We start from the raw sequence: 21,068 nt of genomic DNA, 5'->3' as shown, positions 1-21,068 counted from the left end.
GTTTCTAAAGTATCGAGTATGAGAGGCAGTTTGTTTATTTTTCTAGATATAAATATTTTTCAAAAAGTAACTATTTTATTCAGTTATTGGACATAAAAGGCCTTTAAAACAAAACAAAAATGTGAACAAGCTAATTAATAAGGTGTGTAATTTTGTCCCTAGTTGGGTCCAGGAAAACTAAGTGTAATCATACCCTTCATTCTAACATGTGCTACTCTAGCCGTCTGCCTTCAGGCAGGTATCAGCCCTATTCCTGTTGGTTACAGTTGACACTCATAATGAAACCAACCAGGTCAGGGAAAAGGCCGGAGTGTATTTCTCCATCATATTCATCTACCTCTGTGACATTGTGAACACTTCCAAAATTGTCTTCAAATGCCTTGAAAACTGAAAAGATAATAACCTAATAACTTACCTCATAACCTAATTAGTTTTTGCAAATGTATTATACACAGCAGTATTATATACAACAGTCTTCAGCTCTAATGAATCTATAAGATAGATTCTCCATATTTTGTCTTTTCATTATTTGTTTGTCATTTTTGTCTACACATAAGACTGTTTCAGCTTCTGTCCATTAGGGCAGCTAATTTAACAGAATATTACATTTGTTTATGAACCAAAAAGAGTAAAGGGTTGCTCATTCATTTCTTATTAAAATTGATTTTCTCTTTTGTTTTTTCTTGCTTCCTCTTTATTTTTTTTGTAATATGTTTTGATTAGAGAAAACTGGCTTTGAAATGAATGATGACAATTCTCATTTTGTAGTTTTCAATCCCACCAAATGAAAGCGTGCTTATTATGAAGTAGTGAAATAAACCATTGTTGTTTTTGTTTTAATTCTGTTCATGAATCATAAGACTTAATTTACATGGCCATTTTCACTGCCTGGGTGAACGAACTTAATCATCCAGTGATATTTTTATGAGGTACTGCCAGATGATTAATAAATGCCTTTTTAAAAGTCAACATAAATAGTGTAGATGGGCCTTTCCTGCTGAGCTGGTGTCTCTGCTCTCTCCTGGCTAGAGGAGGAAGGCCAGTGTCTTAGGGAGTGCCTCAGCATTGTTTCTTTGCTTGAGCTGATATAAATCATCTTCTATGGGTGGCTTCAGGATGACCTTCAGGATGACCTCTGTGACCTTCCTGCTGTAGAAAAGGACACCTGTGCCACTCTTGAGTTTGATTGCAGTTCCGTATATAGTGCAGATTTTAAAAAAATATTCCATTAAGTCAATGGATGATAAGGAGGTGAAAAATATCTGGGAGAGTTGAGGGGTGGGGAAAGAATATAATCAAAGCATGGTATATATTTTTTAAATAAAAAAATGAAAAAAACAGATTAATAGTACATTTCTGATGATATATATATATATATATATATATATATATATACATGAAAGAATCTTCAAATGAGTCATTTCTAAAGAAAAGGCATCAGGTTTGGAAATATGGCTGAATGGTTAAGAATATATACTGCTTTTATAGAAGACCTGAGCTCAGTTCCCTGCTTCCATGTCAGGCAACTCACAACCACCTATAACTCAATCTTTAGGGGATATGATACTTTTGTTCTCCACTGGCCCCTGCACTCATGTATGCTCTCTCTCTCTCTCTCTCTCTCTCTCTCTCTCTCTCTCTCTCACACACACACACACACACATTCACAAATTAAAAATAATAAAAATAAATCTTAAAAAAGAAACAGATATCAAGAGTTGAGCTTTACCTTATGATAAAAAGAAACAACTTACTGTCAGGTCAGATCACCAATCATCATCTGGGCATTAAAACTCTTCCTAGAGCCTTAATGTCACATGGACCTAATTTCTATTTTTCCAAACGTTGTAGACAATATTGAATTAGTGTGGAATAATTTTAATAGTTTCTTATGAAATGCCTACTTTGTTATATTTTAATAATTGCAATTTTTAAAAATAGGACCTGCTTGAAATTATATTGCAGATAAATGCTTACTATGTTAAACAACACTTTTTGAGACCATCCTCCTTATTAATCTTTTTGTATTCTGTAAGTTCAGAAAACTATATCAGCTTGAAGCTTAGGTACAATGAATAAGTAAGAAGAGAAATTGGCACCATAGCCAAGTAGCAACAACTGTAACGTGACAATAACAATGTTACTGATTCTTTTTACTGCTACAGATCTGCTAAACTAAGTACAGTTGAGCATATGCTTTGGTTCTGGTTAAGTTTGTTCTCTCCACTGTGGGGTTTAGATCATTTTCTGTTTGCTAATGGCAAGGTGCTTTATTTTGATTTGGCATGAGTTTGTTGTGCTGTCAGACGAAAGTGAAAAAGAGCACACATTCTTTGCTATGGCTTGCATATTTAGGGTATTCTTTCATCTCTGTTTATGTATGACATTGTTCCAGTTGAAAGGAACAAATGGCCTATTTACCAATTGTGCAGCCAATATTTCTTCAACTCATAATGGATAAATGCTCAAATAAAGGGCAGCAGTAAAGGTTAGTAGACTCATGTGTGCTTTTCCTGTGGGGTCCGGGGAGCACAAAGTATTTATTACTTGAGAACAAAGAACCTTAGAGTTCAAGGTAAGTCACTGTGTATATGATATGACTAATAATAGGTCCCCAAAGGAAAGAGAAAGGAGAACACAGCCCACACCTTCCTTTTAACTAGGTGTACTGTGCATTTTCTTCTTCCTGTCATTTATATTGAAAGTCTCATACTCTCTCAGGTGTAAAATAAGTACGGTCTTGGATTACTAATGTTCTGCTTGTAGTTCTTTGCCCCTGAGATATGTTTCATTCCTATGTAGAGTAGAAAACTTTGTGTTGTTCATATCTGATTAAGTTTGTCAACAAAATAACTCAAAATTATTCACGGCTTAGCTTTTTGTTTTTCTAGTCTCTAACTTTAAGGAAACATTAAATTTAAGCATTAGAATAACCAGAGTATAATACCTGTTTCCTAGCATTATCTTTTAATGTATTAGCAAACCAAATGTGTCCATGTAGGTCGTTACAATCCTGAAGATATAATTAACTCATTTTCTCTGTAATTGTTTTCTTCTCAATTTCCATAAACTTCATTGTAAAAGAAAAAATAACTTTCAAATAAATAAATAAATAAACTTTCAAATAAATAAAACCACATCTGTATCACAGTTTTTTCTATTAAATATTTTTAGTAGCATGTAAATGTGACATTTTTGAACAAGATTAGATTCCCTTTTGTCCTTTACAAAATAGTGTACCACAACTGTGGATAAATTTAAATTTATTTTAAAAACTGCAAATGATACTTAAATAAAAATTCTAATTGTTGAATCTTTGGTGTGTCTTCTATATTATTTAGTTAACAAGTGAGTGGTGATGTCTATGCAAGGTCAGCTTTGTTGAGCCACAAAAATACACTTGTTTGGTCTGTATTACCTGAAATGTAGTGGATGTCTACTGTAGAAAAAGATACTCAATTATTACTAGCCCTATAGAAATGACAAGGAGATTGGACTTCAAATTTACTAGTTTTACTATGAAAAATGAGAGATGACTGCAGATCTTTTCAAGGTCTAGAGAAATTCAAAACTTTATCTAGTTGCTGGCCATGCTGTAAAATGATACAGCCTATTTCAAAAACAATTTGACATATTTTTTAATGTTAGAACATATTTGTTCTAACACACATAGGATAAATTTTTCCCAAGCATTTTAAATGTTGGGGGATATTCAATCACACCCAGAGTTTGCATTTGTGTTCATTAAATAAAATTAACCTTTGGTCAGGAGGCTGAGTTAGCAACTAGTTGACAAAGCAATCATAGAGCATCATGGGCATCTGGGAGAGACACAGAGAGATGCACCTGAAGGAGGAGGGAGGGTTTTGGAGTGGCACAACATTTTTGGTTTGGTGGAGCAGAAAGATGCTCTCTTTGTCAGATGCCAGCAAGAAGAGAAGGTTAGCTAGGTGAGCTAGCAGGTTTTCACCCCAGCCTTTGAATCTCAAATCATATTTATAAATAGAATAATAGAGATTTAGTTAAAGCTACTTTTAGTGGCAGAGGCAGAGCCAGTGCCTGTGGGAACAGAAGTTAGGCAGAACTGCAGCCTGAGTAACCAGGGCGGGCTAGTTAACTACAGAGTTGCAATTGGTGGTTGATAAAGCAGTAGATTAAGGTGCAGCCACTGGGCCAAAGTTAAAACAACATTTTCACTGCTTGGTATATACCAAATATTAAAAAAAAAATTAAGTTCAAGAAAATATGAACCTGAATGTTTATAACATCCTTTTCCATAATGGTGCCCAAATAGAATCCAGCTCAAAAGTCCATCAGCTAAGGGATGGGTATATAAATTCTGGCATATCTATATAATGAGACACTAATCTTTAATAATACAAATTGATCTCAAAGACTCTCACACTATGGTAATCCCAGTTTAATAACGAAGAGACAAAGGCGTGTGTGTGTGTGTGTGTGTGTGTGTGTGTGTGTGTGTGTGTGTAGCTCACCATCCACCTTGAAAGGTGACCACAGACTTGATACCTCCCCTGTAGGAAGCTCTGCTTCCTTTGCCATGTTTGTTCGCTGTTTTAAAACATCAACCCCATTCTTCTCCCTCTTCCATGTGGGGAAAGCTTTTAAAATATTGTTTCTCTTGTATAATTTTGCATACTGACCTCCCCTCCCTTCCATCCTTAGGCTCCATTGCTTTCTCTTTTATAGCTTTTTCATAAAAGATAGCTCATGTAGCATGTCGATGCTTTTACACTGCACATGCTAGTGGCTTCCACGTCATGAACCTCTCTGCTTTCTGTGATGAGCTCTTTTCAGTTCCTGCCATGCTGGATTTTTCCAAAGCACTTACATTGCTGACCTCACCCACCTTATTACTCCAGTCATGAGCTCCTTTCTCTTTCTCAGGTTTTCAGTGTGTGTAGACCTCTCTTCCTTGGCAGATCCTTAAGACAACCAATTTTGGCTGACTCTCATTATATGTGGTGACACTGAGAGATCTCATGACTGTGTTAGCGTACAGCTGGCCACTGTCTTTTCAGTCGTGTGTCTGGCAAATCCTGTATATTTATTATATTCACAGCTCATTCTAGAAACTTGAAACCTATGCTGTCACTGGACTTATTCTTTATTGGGCAGAGAAGGAAGTTTCCCATTTTAGGGAATGTTGCTGCAATGGGCTTTGCTGAGAAGGTGCCTGTAGGAAGAACACACCAAAAGGTGAATGTAAATAGAAGTTTATCAAGGGAAAGATGTGTAAGGAAAACCCAGAGGGTAAGCTGCTGATTCAGAAAGGTGTGGTTGCTACTGTCTAAGGCACACTGATAGAGAAGAACAAACGGATTTGCAGACCATTGCTTCTACTGAGTAAAATGAGGAAACAGTACAAGTATTTATCAGATGATGAATGTGTGATCTGGGTGGTATTTTAAGTAACTTGTATGGTTTCTGATGGAGACTGTATGCTAATGGTATTTGAATTGCAAAAGAATAGATGTTTTCCTGTACCATAGACTAGCATACTTGAACATCTACTAATCGTGTTTACTAGGATTCAACACATATCAAGTTCATTGTGATTAAAACTAAAACTACCCTCTTTTCCCAGCACCTATTGTGAACTTGCTCCTTTTCCTGTAACCTATCTTGGCAACAACCTAGCTGCCCAAAGAAGAGCCAGCCTTGACTTTTCAGAGGCTCTTTACCCATTTGCAAAGTTGAAGAAAAGATAGTTTAGCTCTTTGGTTCCACCCTCTAACTTGCTAGTCCTTTCCTTTGTCACCTTTCCATGCTCAGTGTCAAAACTCACTCCATTCTCTGAGAGAAGCTCATTAGGCTCATTTGGTCCTTGCTGGCATGTCCCTTGCTTTTTCTAGCCAGGGTGGTATCTATTCTTAGTTATACAAATGATATCTAAGTAGTATGTAGTACTATAGTCCAGCCATAGACTGGTGTTCAATCCCAGGTCTATGACTGATTTGTTATGTGACTTCTGTCAAACCACTTAATAACCTAGCTTTATTTTCTTTATCATAAAAACACCAAATGTCTGGTCGTCTGTAAGAATACAAGGGCTGAGCCATCTCTCCAGCTCAGGGCTTCATTCTTTGTGTTGAAAACGTCTGTATATTTGGCACATGCATGACATCATGCTGCCGTTACATCACTCCAAGTGGCTGTGCTTCCATGAGTAGTATCCTCCTTGGTGCCCTTTGTCCCCCACTACCCTAAAGCCTGTAACCCTTGGAACTGTTTACTGTTCCCAAATTCATGCAGCTGGAATCACATGCCATGGAGACTTTTAATACTAGTTCTTTTCATTTAGCAACTGAATGGATAGTTTCACTGGAGTGTCCACCTTCTCAACATCTACTTGTACTCCATTTAATATTGATCTTATTAAGAGCAATGCTTTACTAATGGCAGCATTTCTTTTGCAAAAGAAACCCTCATCCATCCCAAATCATACCATGGTGTCACGGTGTGTGCACCATAGTCATGGGATATTTAATATCTAAAAATCCAATACCTTCAATTTTATTGAAGTGATTATGAAATTAGAAATGTTTTGTTATATGTATTTCACAAAAATTCTATGAAGAAATGAGATGCTTAAAAGGTCAATAAAATAAAAATATAAAACAAAAATTACAACTCTTAAATAGATCTTTTTATTTCTAAATAGATAATGATTATTTAAAATTACAATGGATTAAATATGTATTTTACTGAATTTTATTTTAAAAATGTCATTATTTCTAGAAGAGTAGAAAATCAGTTCTTTTCAAGTACTCATGTTATTACTGCTAAAAAGTTAAAGATATAAACTTGGTGATTGCATGAGGATTACATAATTTTCAAAAATCTTTGGGTGTGTATGTGAAAAATATCTGAATCTTGGAGCCTCCCCTAAATAGAAATCCTGTTTGCTAACGTGACCTTTGGACTCCACACTTCTTTTCTATGGTGTATTTTCCCTAAACACTTTGTATTGTCTGCTTGTACCCCAATCAGAGGGAGCTATGTATGTGCATGTGCACATGTGCACCATCCCTTTCCTGCCCTTCTTTACCTTGTTACCCTGTCTGTGGCTCAGTAACTTTGCCTGGAGTATCACATGACAAGCTCTCTGTGGTAGGGAATGCTAGCTGGGTGTCTGCTTGCTCCTGTTTGCTCAATGGCCCTTCCCTCTTCGTTGTCTAGCTAAGGTACTGGCTAGCAGTACCACTCCTCCAACTTAGATTACTAGGTCTCTGAGAGCAGAAATATTGCTTCTTCTGTATCTAGCTGTACACCTCTCCCAGCAATGAGTTAACTTAGTGAAAATATTAATTACCAAATTAAGCATGGGCGATGTGATTCAGTGGTTAGAAACTTAATTTTATGTAACAATTTTAGGCAGTTTACTTAGAACAGATTGTCTCCTTTACACTAATTTTGTGCCTATGAATTTTTGTTTTCATTTGTTGTTTTGAAACAGGATCTCAATTCGTAGCTCTAGCTGTCCTGGAACTCACTATGTACTCCAGGCTTGCCTCAGACTCATGGAGATCTGCCTTCCTCAGCCTCCTGAGCACTGGAATTAAAGGGGTGTGCCACCACACCTGGCTGTAAATATATTTTTTATGGCTAAGACTTTCAGGAAGTTTTCACATAGGGATGAAGCTGAAGATGAGTTTTGAGAATCACTATCCTGATGAAAGTTGCCTAGCATCTGAGTACTAAGGAAGGGCTGTGGTTTTGGTTTTGGCCCTGCTACTATATTGCCATATGACCCTACTGAGTAAACTAATAGACTAGATGAGGGTGGATCTTTATGATCAGGACCAGATCATTTCCAAAGATTCCCTCATCTTTGATTTAATCGAGTGATACAATTTAATAAAACAAACAAGTAATTATCATTGGCAAAAGCATGAAAATACAGAATGATATATTTTCCAATAATTTATAATGTGAATATTACATATTATAGATAATAGGGAATATTACCCACAGTCTACATATTGGGATGGCTTAGTTTATCCTTAATCTCAGAGACCAGAATAAAACAAATCACTTTGTCAGGATTATAAATCTACATGTTAACATAACATGTTGATTCACATAATGTTTAGATTACATTTTAGTTTCTTTCACCAAATGCATAATTTATCTGTTTAATATTATACATTCCAATGCATTTCTATCATTCTGTAAGTGAACTTATGTCAAAAAAAAAATCTCTCTGTGGCCAATTACTCATTCCCCGCAGCCTTTTTTTCCCCTTTTAAATATGAAGCAATATTAAAACAATTATAAAACTGCTTTCCTATGATTTAGGTCATTCATATTATGTATAGCCAAGTTTTGCATAGTTTAATTGAATGGCATTTAGGTAGAAATTTTATAAAGGTCTGAGATGGTGTTGTTTGGACAAAACAAAGGCAGTATTTCCTTTCTTGTCTTCCCCTCCTCCTGGCCCTCTTCTCTCCACCTGCTTGAGAAAAGCTGTATTTCTTCAGACAAGCCTCATAATTGCCCCTCTGTGCCTGATTTGGGGCTCAGGAAAGGCCTGTAGCATCTGTAAAGCTGGCAGCGAAATGGTATTTCCAGGCAAGCACAGGGTTGCTGGGTAGTGAGCCAATCCACTGCTTTGTCCTAGCAGCTGAGAACCTCGCCGGAGTATTACCACGGTGTTCAGTAACACAGACCTGTGCCATGAGCAAGGAGAGCTCTGAGCAAGTGTGAGGGTCAATATTTATAGACCACTACGTAGCTGCCTTGCAGAGGGACAAGGAGAAACACGCACACCCAGAGACAGGCAAGGAAGACAACAGTGGAGGGAACTTTAATTCTGAATGTTTGTTCTGAAGAAAATTTCTTTCTGTCAGGTTCAAACTTCTGCTGAATCACAACCATTTGGCGCTGAGCTATGACAAGAGAGGAAACAAGAAGTTAAAGGAGCAACCAGGGCCATACGTGAAGAGGTAAGTAATTAACCAGTTTAGGCTGGCTTTTACTTGTAAAGCCCATCTCCCTGTTGGCCGCCTTGCATCAGCAGGCAAAGGGCTGTGGGACTTGGTACAGCTTGTAAGGAGGGGCTGCCTCTTCTTATGAATGTTCTTGGAGGCAGTGTGGGTTTGTGTATTCCTGTTGAGAATGCCTGGACCTTCTTAGTGTGGGTGGTGGCAGCTACACTTGAACATTGATTTCATGCTCTCTCGTTTCTTTCATACTGATGTCTGCCAGTTGGTAACTTCCTATTTAACTTTATATAATATTAAGGCATTAGTCTTAGTTAAGTTTTGTGGTCTAAAGATAGAATATAGAAAATGCATGTCGACTTGTAGAGATGTACTCACTAGACAGTATCAGAATGTGGAGACAAGGAATGTGGGCAACATAGGGTCATTTTGACAAAACAAAACTTCACTGGATAGTACACTGAAACAGTTACTGCTATCTTGGGGAAGGGATTGAACCTGGAGTGACAAGATTAGTCTTCCCTATACAAAATATCAAAGACAAGCAATTTTGAGATAGTTCTTACTTGTCCAGATGATTTGTTGTTGGATTTTTATGAACTGTGTCCCCCTTCTTAATATTAAACCCAAGTCAGCATCTCCAGCTCTGGATTACATTGGTGTTTTCCTGTTACTGCAGGTAGTGAGTTAAAAGTTTCCCTGTGTGCGCGTATTGCTGTGGTATGCTCGGTTTTGCTTATCTCTGATCATACAAAAAGCAACAACACTGAAGAGCACAGAAACCACCTTCTGTGTACTTTCCTGTTTAGAGTACTCTTGAAATGTTTATGCTTTTATATTTTTATCTATCATATGTAGTTTAGAGAGTCAGGATTTTGCTTCATTACAACTGTGGCATTAAGTACATGAAAATTACCTAGCAATATAGTGGACACAATGGGAGGTTACTGGTTTGATCTTTAGATTGTGGAACTACAAATACTTGCATGATATTTAAACTTTGTGTGCCATGTTATAGGTGATGGTTTGAGTTCCAGTGAGTTTTCTGTACTATTGCTATACATATTTATATTGAAAACAAAATTTATACTGCTATAGGATTTAAATGATGTGCCAGTAGAGATACAAGGAAGAGACAGTATGTGGCACAGATACGGTTATCAAACAAAAAGCAACTCATTTTGAAATATGATGGGCCACATCAAAACAGCAGCCAGAATAGCTCTAAATGAAACGTAAGCATCTTTGAATAAGGGCAGAATTTATGCAGAATCACTTTGATTGATTGAAGTAATTTTAGGAAGTGTTATTGAGACTGGGTCTTTAGTAGCCTTGACTGGTCTGGTACTTGCTGTTCATGCTGCACTGGTCTCCACCTCAGCTTCCTGGGGGAGATTACAGGTGTCAGTCACCATACCCTAAAGTGTATGAATAATTTTGGGTTTTGTTTTTGTTTTTTCTAGACAGGGTTTCTCTGTGTATCCCTGGCTGTTCTGAAACTTGCTCTGTAGACCAAGTTTGCCTCCAATTCAGAGATCTGCCTACCTCTGCCTCTCAATTGAGTTCTGGGATTAAAGGCATGTGCCACTACCACCTGGCTACTTGTATAGTTTTTAAAAGGTTTCAAAATCATCAGTTTAGTTTTAATTTGTGTTTCCCTGATCGGTAAGGATGATGAACATTGACAATATTTCTCAGCAATTTGTGTCTATTCTTTTGAGAACTCTCTGTTAAGTTCTATGCCATGTGATTTAATTGGATTGTTTGTTTTCATTGTGTTTAGATTTCTTTTTTAGTATTTTGTAGACACTCACCTGTGTCAGATATATAGCTGGTGAAGAACTCTTCCCATTCTCTAGGCTGCCTCTATATTTGAATGATGGCGTCCTTTGCCCTTTGCGTTGCAGAACTCTTTAGTTTCATGAGGTTCCATTTGCAAATTGTCGGTCTTAATGCCTACACTATCATGGCCCAGTTTAGAAGTTCTTTACTAATTGTGAGGCTGAACTAATCCATATCTGGTCTTAAAGTTCATGTTAACATTTAATGCTTGTCATATCCTTATAATCCAGGCATTTTGTATTTGTTTGAAAATTCTCCTTCCAGCTTGTAAATAGTTTTCATTTATACTTTTAAAATTGTTTATTTTGAAAATGCATTATAGTTGATCTAGAATGGACAAATTGAAACTGAGTAAGTCCATCAATAAATGTCTTTGCTACATGGTGAAGATCCTAATTTCAGTATCCTGCTTTGTTTTTATATTACACAAATGCATCGTTTTAATCCCTTTTAACAACTTTTCTTTTCACTACCTCTTACAGGTTTGTTTCTGAAGCACCGTGTTGAATCTTTCTTAAAAGAAAATAGGGCAAATAAGTCACTACTAATAAGTAAATAAGCAAAAATGGCAGAGAAGTTTTTTTTCCTTCAGTTTAGGAGAAAAGAACAGAAATCATGGTACTGGCTGATGATGCCAAAATGGGCTATATTTATAGACTAGTTAGGTATTTTAAAATGTGAGATACATTTTCAATATTATTTTTGGCTTTTGACTAATCATGCTATTGGTTGCTTATCATGTTTCTAAATGCCATTTTTATATAGGCGTATTCCAAAACTTTAAAAAGAAATCTGGAGCTTTTTGCATCATGTAGTAAGCATTTACTAAAGCAGTAATGAAGTATGCACAAAAGGTTAATAGACACTTCTTACTGGCCCTCAGTCCTCCAGTCTTCTTTTCTTTACTGCACATCCGTCTGCCATGCTACCCTTGGAGGGGTTAGTCCACACTCTGATAAACAGCACATTCCAGCAAAACCCCTCTATCCCTGGCATTTCATTGTAGGAAAAAATCACAATTCTTGGAACTCTGAGTTTTTCTGATCTTGAGAACACTTTCTGCTCCCCTTTTGCCATTCTTTCTGGGATGTTGTCTACATCTCTGCCTACCCAGGAGAATATCCCTCTTTTCCTGTTTATTGTTCCAGCAATAAGTCTTGTATTTTTCAAAATTGTCCACCCCGTTTTCTCAAGAATTTCTTGGGCTGCCACTCCATTCTGAAAGTCCTTTCCTGGGTTTTAGTCTCATTGGCAACATCTCTGTCTAAGAGTCTCTTGGGTCACCTTAGCCTTCTATGTCAACCTAGGTTGAAGAACCTCAGATTACAGTGTATGTGTCCTCTATGAGACTAAATGAATTGTGTCTGGGATTTAAAATATATTCTAATGTTCTTTTCCAATGCCTGTAATATAACAAATATTCCATGATTAGAGGAAATAAAATGTTTATTTTACACATACATTTTAAAATAGCCCTCATATTAGTACTTTTTAAAACATTAATTAGTTGAAGGGATAGAAAGTTCTTCATGAAGGAATAAATACTTTAGGACAGTAACAATATTGTACTTGTTTTCCTAGCACCAATTACATGTGGGAGAGAGAGAGAGGTAGAGAAGAGAGAAATTGATCACTTATGATCATGTATAGGGGCCATATCCAAGCAGGTTAGATGTTTGTTGAACAAAAGTACAAAATTACATTGGCTATCAAATATAAATCCAGAATATGTTCCCCCAATATTTGCTCAATCTTCTTGACCAAATCTGATAATATCAATAAATTACTGCTGTAGTGTTGAATGTTGTGATACTGTAAATGATTCCCACTGTGAACATTGTCCTATTTCCTGAAGGCCCAGAGAAAGCTTCAGGGGAGAGTAGGTGTGTCCTCATTGAGTCAGAGAAATTAGAATTGCAGAATGGAGCTGCTCCCAGTGCTCCCAGTAAGGGCATTCTTTCAGTTGTGTTTACTCTTGCAGAGACAGTTAGGGACTTAAGGAAATAACACAAAAGCATGGCTGAAGAATTCTAAAACACGAAAGGGGATACTCTATTTAAGTCCAAAGAATTCACTTCTCAAAATAGAAATGTTGAAAGAAAAGGAAGTCAGTGTTTAAAAAAGTTGAGAAATAACAGCTGTTTCTTTCAGCTCTGAAATTCAATAAAAATAAAAATTATTTCATTTTTAATTCTGTTTTGTTTACCCAGAATACATAACGTACTTGTTATCGGAGCTACTTCATATACCACTGACAAACATAAAGCTGGGTAGACAATTTCAAGCAATTGAGTAGTCCCCATTCTGAGTGGTTCTACTCTATCACTGGTTTTACTACTATTTAAGGCTTAAAAACCTCTTCTAGACATTGAATATGACTCTTGTTTGCTTAACCTTGACTTGTATCTGTCTAAGGAATGAATACAATATTGGTATTTTCATAGGAGAAGGTGGTGACTTTTTAATTGCTTAGAATAGACCATAGTCAGCTTGAACTTTCATTTTAGATATGTTTTGTCCACATAACTGTCCTGTTGTAAGTTGGAACTGGAACTGGTACCATTTCAGAAAGTTTACTGGTATAAAATTTATAGATCTTTCTGGCATATCAACTGATATGAGATGGCTGGGAGAATAGAGGTTTCTTTGATCATGGGTGTTGACATATACCTACTTCCTATTATCCAGCAAAGACAAAAACATAAGCTTGTTTCAATATAATCTCAAAGATTATAGCCAAAGTAAATCACAAAACTCCACCACTGTACTGAGAAAAGGTAAAAAAACTTTGTGGTTGAAATGGAGCAGAAAGGGACTTTTACTGAATTAGTAGTCTTACTTTACTACTTTATTTATTACCTTAGCAGTTTGCCTTGCCAGTCAATATTTTTCTATAGCTATGCATGGCATGCAATTCATAAAATAAAATACATTAACTTTTAAATTGGAACTCCTTCATGTTAAAGATGGGCAAATATATGAGAAATGGTTAACAAAAATTGACAAACATCATTTTAAACTATATAATTAAAAATAAATCACAAAAAGTATATTTTTCATTTGATTTTCTTTTTCCATATTTATTCTGTATATTATATTTTAAAATTAATCTGTTTAATTCTATGTTTTATACTGTATTAGACTTCTTTGTAGTATTTCTTAGTTTCTAAAATTTAAATCTTGCAGTTACTATCCTCTCATGAGCTAAAGTACTTTTCCACTTGTAAGTATACTTAAAATAGTTTTTTGAATGGCATTCCCTTACCTTCTTTTCTGGTTTCCCTAATTTTCTTGGTAGTACAGTCATATTTACATCCTACAAACATGTTTTTGAAACATGAAAATATGGCAAATAAACCTAAAGTAAAGGTAATGAAAATTATGAGTTTTGATTGTAGCTTAGGAAATCTATTGGGGAGTAAATGGTTATCTTATTTATAATCTTGTTTTGAAGTTGATTTTTTTTAAAATTTTCAGCTGGTAGAAGCTTTTAATAAAATAAAATTAAACATGTTTTCTAGATTAAACTGAATTCTATTAAGAATTTGAAAGAAAAATTTTTCTCAAATTTCTGCCTTTATCAATGAGTTAGCTAGCACTCCTTTTCAATTTTATGAAGTAGTTGAGAATTATTTTTGTTAATTCTTTAAAGGACTGGTAGAGTCAGCGGTGAATCCATTTTGGCCCGTACGTTTAGCTAAGACATTTTGAAAAAAAAAATTGCTTCAATCTAATTGGTTGTTGTAGCTATGTTTACATGTTCTTATCTTGGCTTAGTTCATGAGGTCATGTGCATCGAGAAAGTCATTCATTCCATTTTCATTTTCCAAATTTGTGGAGTATAAGTTTGAAAGGTATATCCTTAAGATTTTCTGAATTACATTGGCATGTTTTATAATTCCTTTTCATTTCTAATTTTATTACTGTCTTTTTTGGTTAGTTTGACTAAGGATTTGTGAACCCTGTTTATCTCTAAAAGAACCAACTCTTTCATTAATTCTTTGTAAATACTTGTTTGTTTTGTTTCTGTTTCATTCATTTCTGCCCTGATATTAATTATTCCTTTCTGTCTACTATTTGGAGTTTGACCTTCACTTGTTTTTCCAAGATTCTAAGGTATTGTGTTTTATATGAAATATTTCTAATATTCTAATTTATTTGAGATCTCTCTAATATTCTAAACTTCCCTTTTATGGTTACTTTAGTTTCAAGACATGTTGGAGCATGTCTAAACCTTTTCTACATTTACTTAGATGATTAGTTATCTATTCTACTTATCCTTGAGTTCATCTCATTTACTGATTTATTTATGATGAACTCTCCCTTCATTTTTGTGAGGTTTTGGGATGTGTTTTAATTTTCTCTTGTTTCTAGGATTTCTAAATTTAAAAAATTTTCTCCATGATCTCATTGATGATTCACTCATCATTCAATAGTGTGTTGTTCAATTTTTCTGATACCAAAATCAGATAACAGAAAAGAAACATAAAGGTCCATATCTATGATGAACATAGGTGGAAAACCATAGGAAAATAGTTGAAAATAGAATTCAAGAACACATCAACAACCACCATTCAGCATGGTCAAGTTGGCTTCCTCCCAGAAATGCAGGGACAGTTTAACAAACATTCATCAGCAAATGCAATACTTCACAGAAGTTGAACTCAAGGATAGAAAGAAAGTGATCTTCTTAATAAATGAAAGAAAGGTTTTTGACCCACTCCAACATCCTTTCATGATAAAAAGCCCTGAAGAGAATGAAAGGAACGCATCTCAACATATCAACAGCTGTATAATACAAACCTATAGTCGAGATGATCTTAAATGGTAGAAAAAATACCTCAGAATTTCCAACAAAGTCAGGAACAAGTCAAAGTTGTCCAGTTTCTCATTTGTTTTTCACTTTTATATTTTGGAGTCTCAGCTAGAACAGTAATATAAAAAGGATATAAAAAGAGGAGAAAGAAGTCAATGTACTCTCATTTGTAGATGATACAGTTCTGTGAATAAGAGATCCCGAAGTATTTTTCAGAAAAGTCTCAGTTCTGATTAATACCTTCAGGAAAATGGCAAGACAGAAAATTAGCATGCAAAGATCACTATCCTTCTTGTAAACTGATAACAAATATGCTGAGAAATAAATCAGGAAAGCAATACTATTCACAAATAAAATACCATAGGATAAACCTAACCAAAAGAAGTAAAATTCATGTACAATGATAACTCTAAAACACTAAAGAAAGAATGTCAAGAAGATACTAGAACATGGAAAGACCTCTCATGCTTATTGATTCTACTCTAAAATGACTATTTTTTCAAAGCAATTTATAGATCAATGAAATCTCCATCAAAATCTCAATGATGTTCTATTGGTGAAATTATTAAGGCCACTCCATGTAGTTAAAAGGGAGGTTTATTTTGTGGGGTAACTTACAAGTGAAGGGGTAGGTTGTAGGGTCTGGAAAAGGTATAGCACAGTCCGGCGGTGTTCTCTGGAGAACTCTGCTCAGTCTACCTCCACTGTCCAGGGTCCCAGAACCAAGAGAGAGCTCCTCTAGATCCTCCTCTGCCCCGCCTTGTGTGCGTGATCATTACCGAAGCCTCAATGGGGGTTGGAACTTCCAGGCCAATGCTGGGATGGCTATCCACTACAATGTTCTTCACACAAGTAGAAAATAAACAAACCTTTAAACTTCATATGGAAACACAGAAGACCCTGGATTGACAAAGCAATCCTGAGCAATAATAGTAATGCTGGGGATATCACCATACTGCACTTCAAGTTATACAACAGGGCCTCAGTAGCCAAAACAACATGTTACTTGCACAAAAAACAAACATCTAGATCTATAGGATACAAGGTCCAGATAAAATTTCACACAGTTAAAGCCACTCTATTTTTCATAAAGATGTCAAAAATATACAATGGAGGAAAGATGGTCTCTTCATTAAATGGTACTATCAAGACTGGATACCCACATACAGAAATCTAAAACTAGATCCCATCTCCTTCCCTACACAGAAACTAATCCAAATGGATCAAATGCCTTAATATAATCTGAAACTCTGAAAACAATTGGGAAAACACTTTAAGATATGGGCATAGGAAAGTGATTTTCTTCAGCTCCTCAAGAAATAAAGGCCACTCAAAATGAGAATAAGTAATTGTGAGTGCTCACCTCAAATAGATCATCTGTGTCAACTTTCCCCCATCCAAGGCTCGGGGAACAGTGCTAAAGAGTAGGTAGAAAGAATGCAAGAGTTGGAGGATAGGGTGCAAGGCTTTGACATGGCATGTTATCAGCTCGCTGAACTTGTGGTTGTTGTACAAGATCATGCCAGTCAAAATTCCAGCATGAATAACAGAAGGGAATTTGAGTCTCCATTCCTATATGAGGATATTTGGGCAGTTGATTGTTGCTGAGGGAAGGAGAAACATCTTTTTTGGGGGCTGTGAAACAGGTAGGATTTCCCAGTGTGTGGCCCAAAACCCATATTATTTATGGTCAGCATTGATTGAATGCTACCAGTTGGAGACTACTACTAAATGATGACATGAAGTTGAGAGTGTCTCGGAGGGTATTGGAGGAAAATAGTAGAAGGTAAATGTTTTTAATAATATTTATAGTAATAATTATAATGATGATGGTACCAAAAGTGAATTAATTTTTCTTTTTTTGTTAGTTCTTTGAGAGCTTCATTCAATATACATTGATCATATTTACCTGCTCTCTCAACTCTTTCCCAATTTTTTTGACCTTCCATACCCATATAACCTTGTGTCCTTTAAGACCACTATTGTGTTAAAATATTCTTGGATATGTGATCTTTTGCTGGAGAGTGGTTGACATACCAGGAGCTACACTCTTATAGAAAATGCTTACCTCCCTCTCCCAGCAGAGTAACTTCGGGTAAGATTGTGTGCTCTCTCCATGCTAGATTTGGTCTGGCTTGTGCTTGTACAGGTTTTGTACATGCTACCACAATTTCTGTGCATTCATCTGTGCAGCTGCCCTGCTGTGCCCGGAAGATATTTCTTTGTAATTGTCCACCACTGCAAGCCCTTAACACTCCTACTTACTCCTCAGCAGTGATTTCTGGGTCTTGGGAGAAGAAGTGAGGCGTATATATTCTTTAAGGTCTGAACCTTCTACAGTCACTTTGTCTTTGCCCATTGGCCAGTCTGGGGCACTGTGTTAGTCTCCTTCTACTGTAAATAGAAGCATCTCAGATGAGGGATGAGAGAGCCACTGATCTGTGGGTATAACAAGTCATTGCAAGTTTTGTAAGTTCTTTCCTAGTGCCTATGACCTATCAACCCACAGGTTTTTACCCTAATATTGGTACCAGGTATGACTTGTATCCTGTACAGCAGAACTTGAGTTCAATCAGAAAATGATTCTTGTGTACTGTTGCTTCAATGGGCATATCTTTCTAGGCCAGTCATTATTTCAGCTTGCAGGGTTCAAGACTGGTGATTACTGTCCTGTCGCAGTAACTTTGTATCACATTCAAGCACAGTGAAAGTTAATCATTAGGGATAAAACTTTTAGACCTTTCCCAGCTTTATTTTATCATTTTCCAAACAGCAATAGGGTCTCCCTGTCAAGGGTTTCTCTGTGTAACCTGGGCCCTGACATTGCTGTCCTCTTACCTCAACCTCCTAGGTATTGGCATTACAAGTTTGTGTTGCTATACTCACCTGTGGAGCAGTTGTCTTGTGAATAACTAAAGGTTTAAGTCCTACCTTAGCCAGTGATTCTGTGCATTCTGCTGTTGTCCTTCCTTTACAGAGTCAAACTCACCTCCTTCCCATACCTCCCAGATTACTGAAGAAAGTTGCATGACCTTTGAGTAACCATATTCCATTGGATTTCTGCCTTTTGGTCTGTGTTTGAATTGCCTCCTTGTAAAAATTCTTTCCTGAAGATCCTTATAATTCTTCTTAAAATCTTTATTAATATCCTTAAAGTTAAATTTAATTTGATTTGTATCTTCATTACTATTTAACTTGAATTTGGGGGGCTTATTAGAAATTGCAATTTTTCTTTATTATGTATCTATTTATGCTTTCTGAAGTTGTAATTCTCTTTTTCATTTACAGTAGTTATTTTTTAGATGAAACCAGATAATCCTGAGTATAAGTGGTCTTTGTAGACTCTTTTTCAGCAACTGCATTCATATGTTCTTCATTACTTTAGAAATTCAATTTCTCTGTTTTGAAATAAAAAAAAAATGTCTCCTGGAATATCTTTATTTTCAGAGATAATTAAATTGTTCTTCATCTCCATTGAAGCATGGAATGCTCTTTCATGTCCAGAAATAGTAACACTGAATTTGTTCACAGACATTGTGATCCATAAGGACTGTATTAATCAAGCTTTTTTGTACCTCTATTGGATCATTACCCATTTCCACTTTCTTTGTGAACCCATCGTTGCTTTATGAACCCATAGTGCAGTTTTAAATCTTTGTGCTACATTTCAACTCATATTGCATTTACACTTTTATAAGTATGGACTAAAATATGTTTCTTGTTGAATGAGGCTCAAGCATTAGAACATGTTAGAGTGCTGTGTTGGATTCAACATGCATGGCTCTTGAAAATACTGTAGACTAGAGAATATATGCACAGTGCTTATGTTAGAACAGACTTTATAGAAATATTATCTTTGTGAGAAATTATGCATGAATAATAGCTACTATTAAGTTTGTGTCTGTAAGCCCAGTGTTGGGAAGAAATATTTGGAGACCCTCCTGCATTTAGGTCTTTGGAATTGTTTCTGGAAGATAGAGTTATTTAGAATGCCTTTGTTGTCTCTGCTGCTGCAGTCTGTGTGTCAGATTCCAAAGGCAATGTAAGTTTCACATGTGCAGGGGCAAATGCCTCCGTGGTACATTTGCAGCTGTTTACATCATGTTCATCTGGTAGAAAGGAAATGAGATATTGATAGTGACATGATTTCTGTTTCTTAAAACTGTAAGCATTTGGCAAGATAGTAAATCAATGAAAAATTTTGGTTAGGTTTTAATAAGTTGTTTCCTGTGAGACATTTTTTCTGCTTGATAACTGTATTACTGGTGATAATTGATGCCAATAGCCAGAAACCATATATGAGATCAAACACTGATTTACAAATACTTTCTAATGCATGGAGAGCACACAGCCGGCCAGTTGTATTTCCTACTATATTCCTGACATATTTTACCAGTTGGGCATTTCCTTAGACACTGATTTGGGATATGCTGGTGGCCAGGTTGAAGTCATGTACCAGCTGGACAGTGCATGCTCTCAATCCCTCTCCCACTTTGCTCTTTCCTACTTCTGATTATTCTTATTCTTTATTATTTCTTCTTCCCTCTCCTCGCTTTCTTTCCAGTTCATTTTTTTCTTAGTCTTTAATGTCTGTTGTTTTGTAGGTTATCTATGATACCAAGTTGTCACTGATTTTTTATAATTTTTAATTAAATTTTTTTTCTTTTCTTTCTTTTGGCCTAAGCTAATATTAAACACCCTATAGTAATGATGATTTGAAACTTGTGATTTTTCTGCCTTCATTTCCTGTAGGCTGGGACTATAGGCACACACTGCCATGATGGTTTCCACTATTTTGGGTTCTTTGCATGCCAGGAAAGCATTCTAGTTCTCAGCTACTTTCCTAGTTCCCTGACTTTTTTCTTTTAATTTTTTCCTATATCTTTCACTTTCACTTCCCTCTTTTCTTATATCAGAAAGCTGTTCTTTTATGAAATTTAAAGAAAATATTCTTGATTTTCAACATTGGCCATTAAATATCTAAAAGGCAGAAAAACTTTTATGATAGGAAGTTAAGGCACAATTGCTCTCTTTTATAGTGCTTATAAGTCATCCATTTTTTCATTTTATAATTAATAGCAGCTTGATATAGGATAACTATTTCATTGAACACATGAAATATTAATTGTATAGAAAGGCCTTTATAATCTTTCTTTTAAAGATGAATAAATAGAAGTTCAAGAAGGCTAAACAACAGTGCTTAAGATTATACAGCTTAGAAAGTAATGCAGTAAGAGTGAAATCTAGTTCTTTCTGACTCCAGAAAACAAACATTTGATATGTGAGTTTGTTTTTAAATAAGTATTCAACTTTCCTACTCCTAATCATGCTAACATTCTGAGAAGTCACGCAACAATATAGAGGCTTCCAGATGAGGCACATGATCTAATCCTCTAGATATCCCAGCTCTGGTCTCTATAAGAAGGATAAGGCCTTGTCTATAGTCA

At 35.8% G+C, this 21,068-nt stretch overlaps 1 protein-coding gene across 5 annotated transcripts in view; it reads left to right on the top strand.

Annotated features, from left to right (window-relative positions):
- The window catches only part of Bmpr1b (bone morphogenetic protein receptor type 1B), a 237,793-nt gene that overhangs the window by 83,709 nt on the left and 133,016 nt on the right, over positions 1 to 21,068 (top strand). For 4 of the 5 annotated variants that reach the window (XM_036190529.1, XM_036190525.1, XM_036190526.1 and 1 more), the window contains exon 3: positions 8,871 to 8,966. The gene's annotated coding sequence lies outside the window, so the exon portion shown is untranslated. Of the gene's footprint in view, positions 1 to 8,870; positions 8,967 to 9,175; positions 9,232 to 21,068 lie in introns of those variants that run through there. The other variant, XM_036190531.1, reaches the window with a different exon arrangement.

The sequence above is a fragment of the Onychomys torridus genome, chromosome 6 (genome assembly GCF_903995425.1).
Source record: "Onychomys torridus chromosome 6, mOncTor1.1, whole genome shotgun sequence".
NCBI lineage: Eukaryota > Metazoa > Chordata > Mammalia > Rodentia > Cricetidae > Onychomys > Onychomys torridus.
This window is presented reverse-complemented; position numbering and strand designations above follow the sequence as displayed.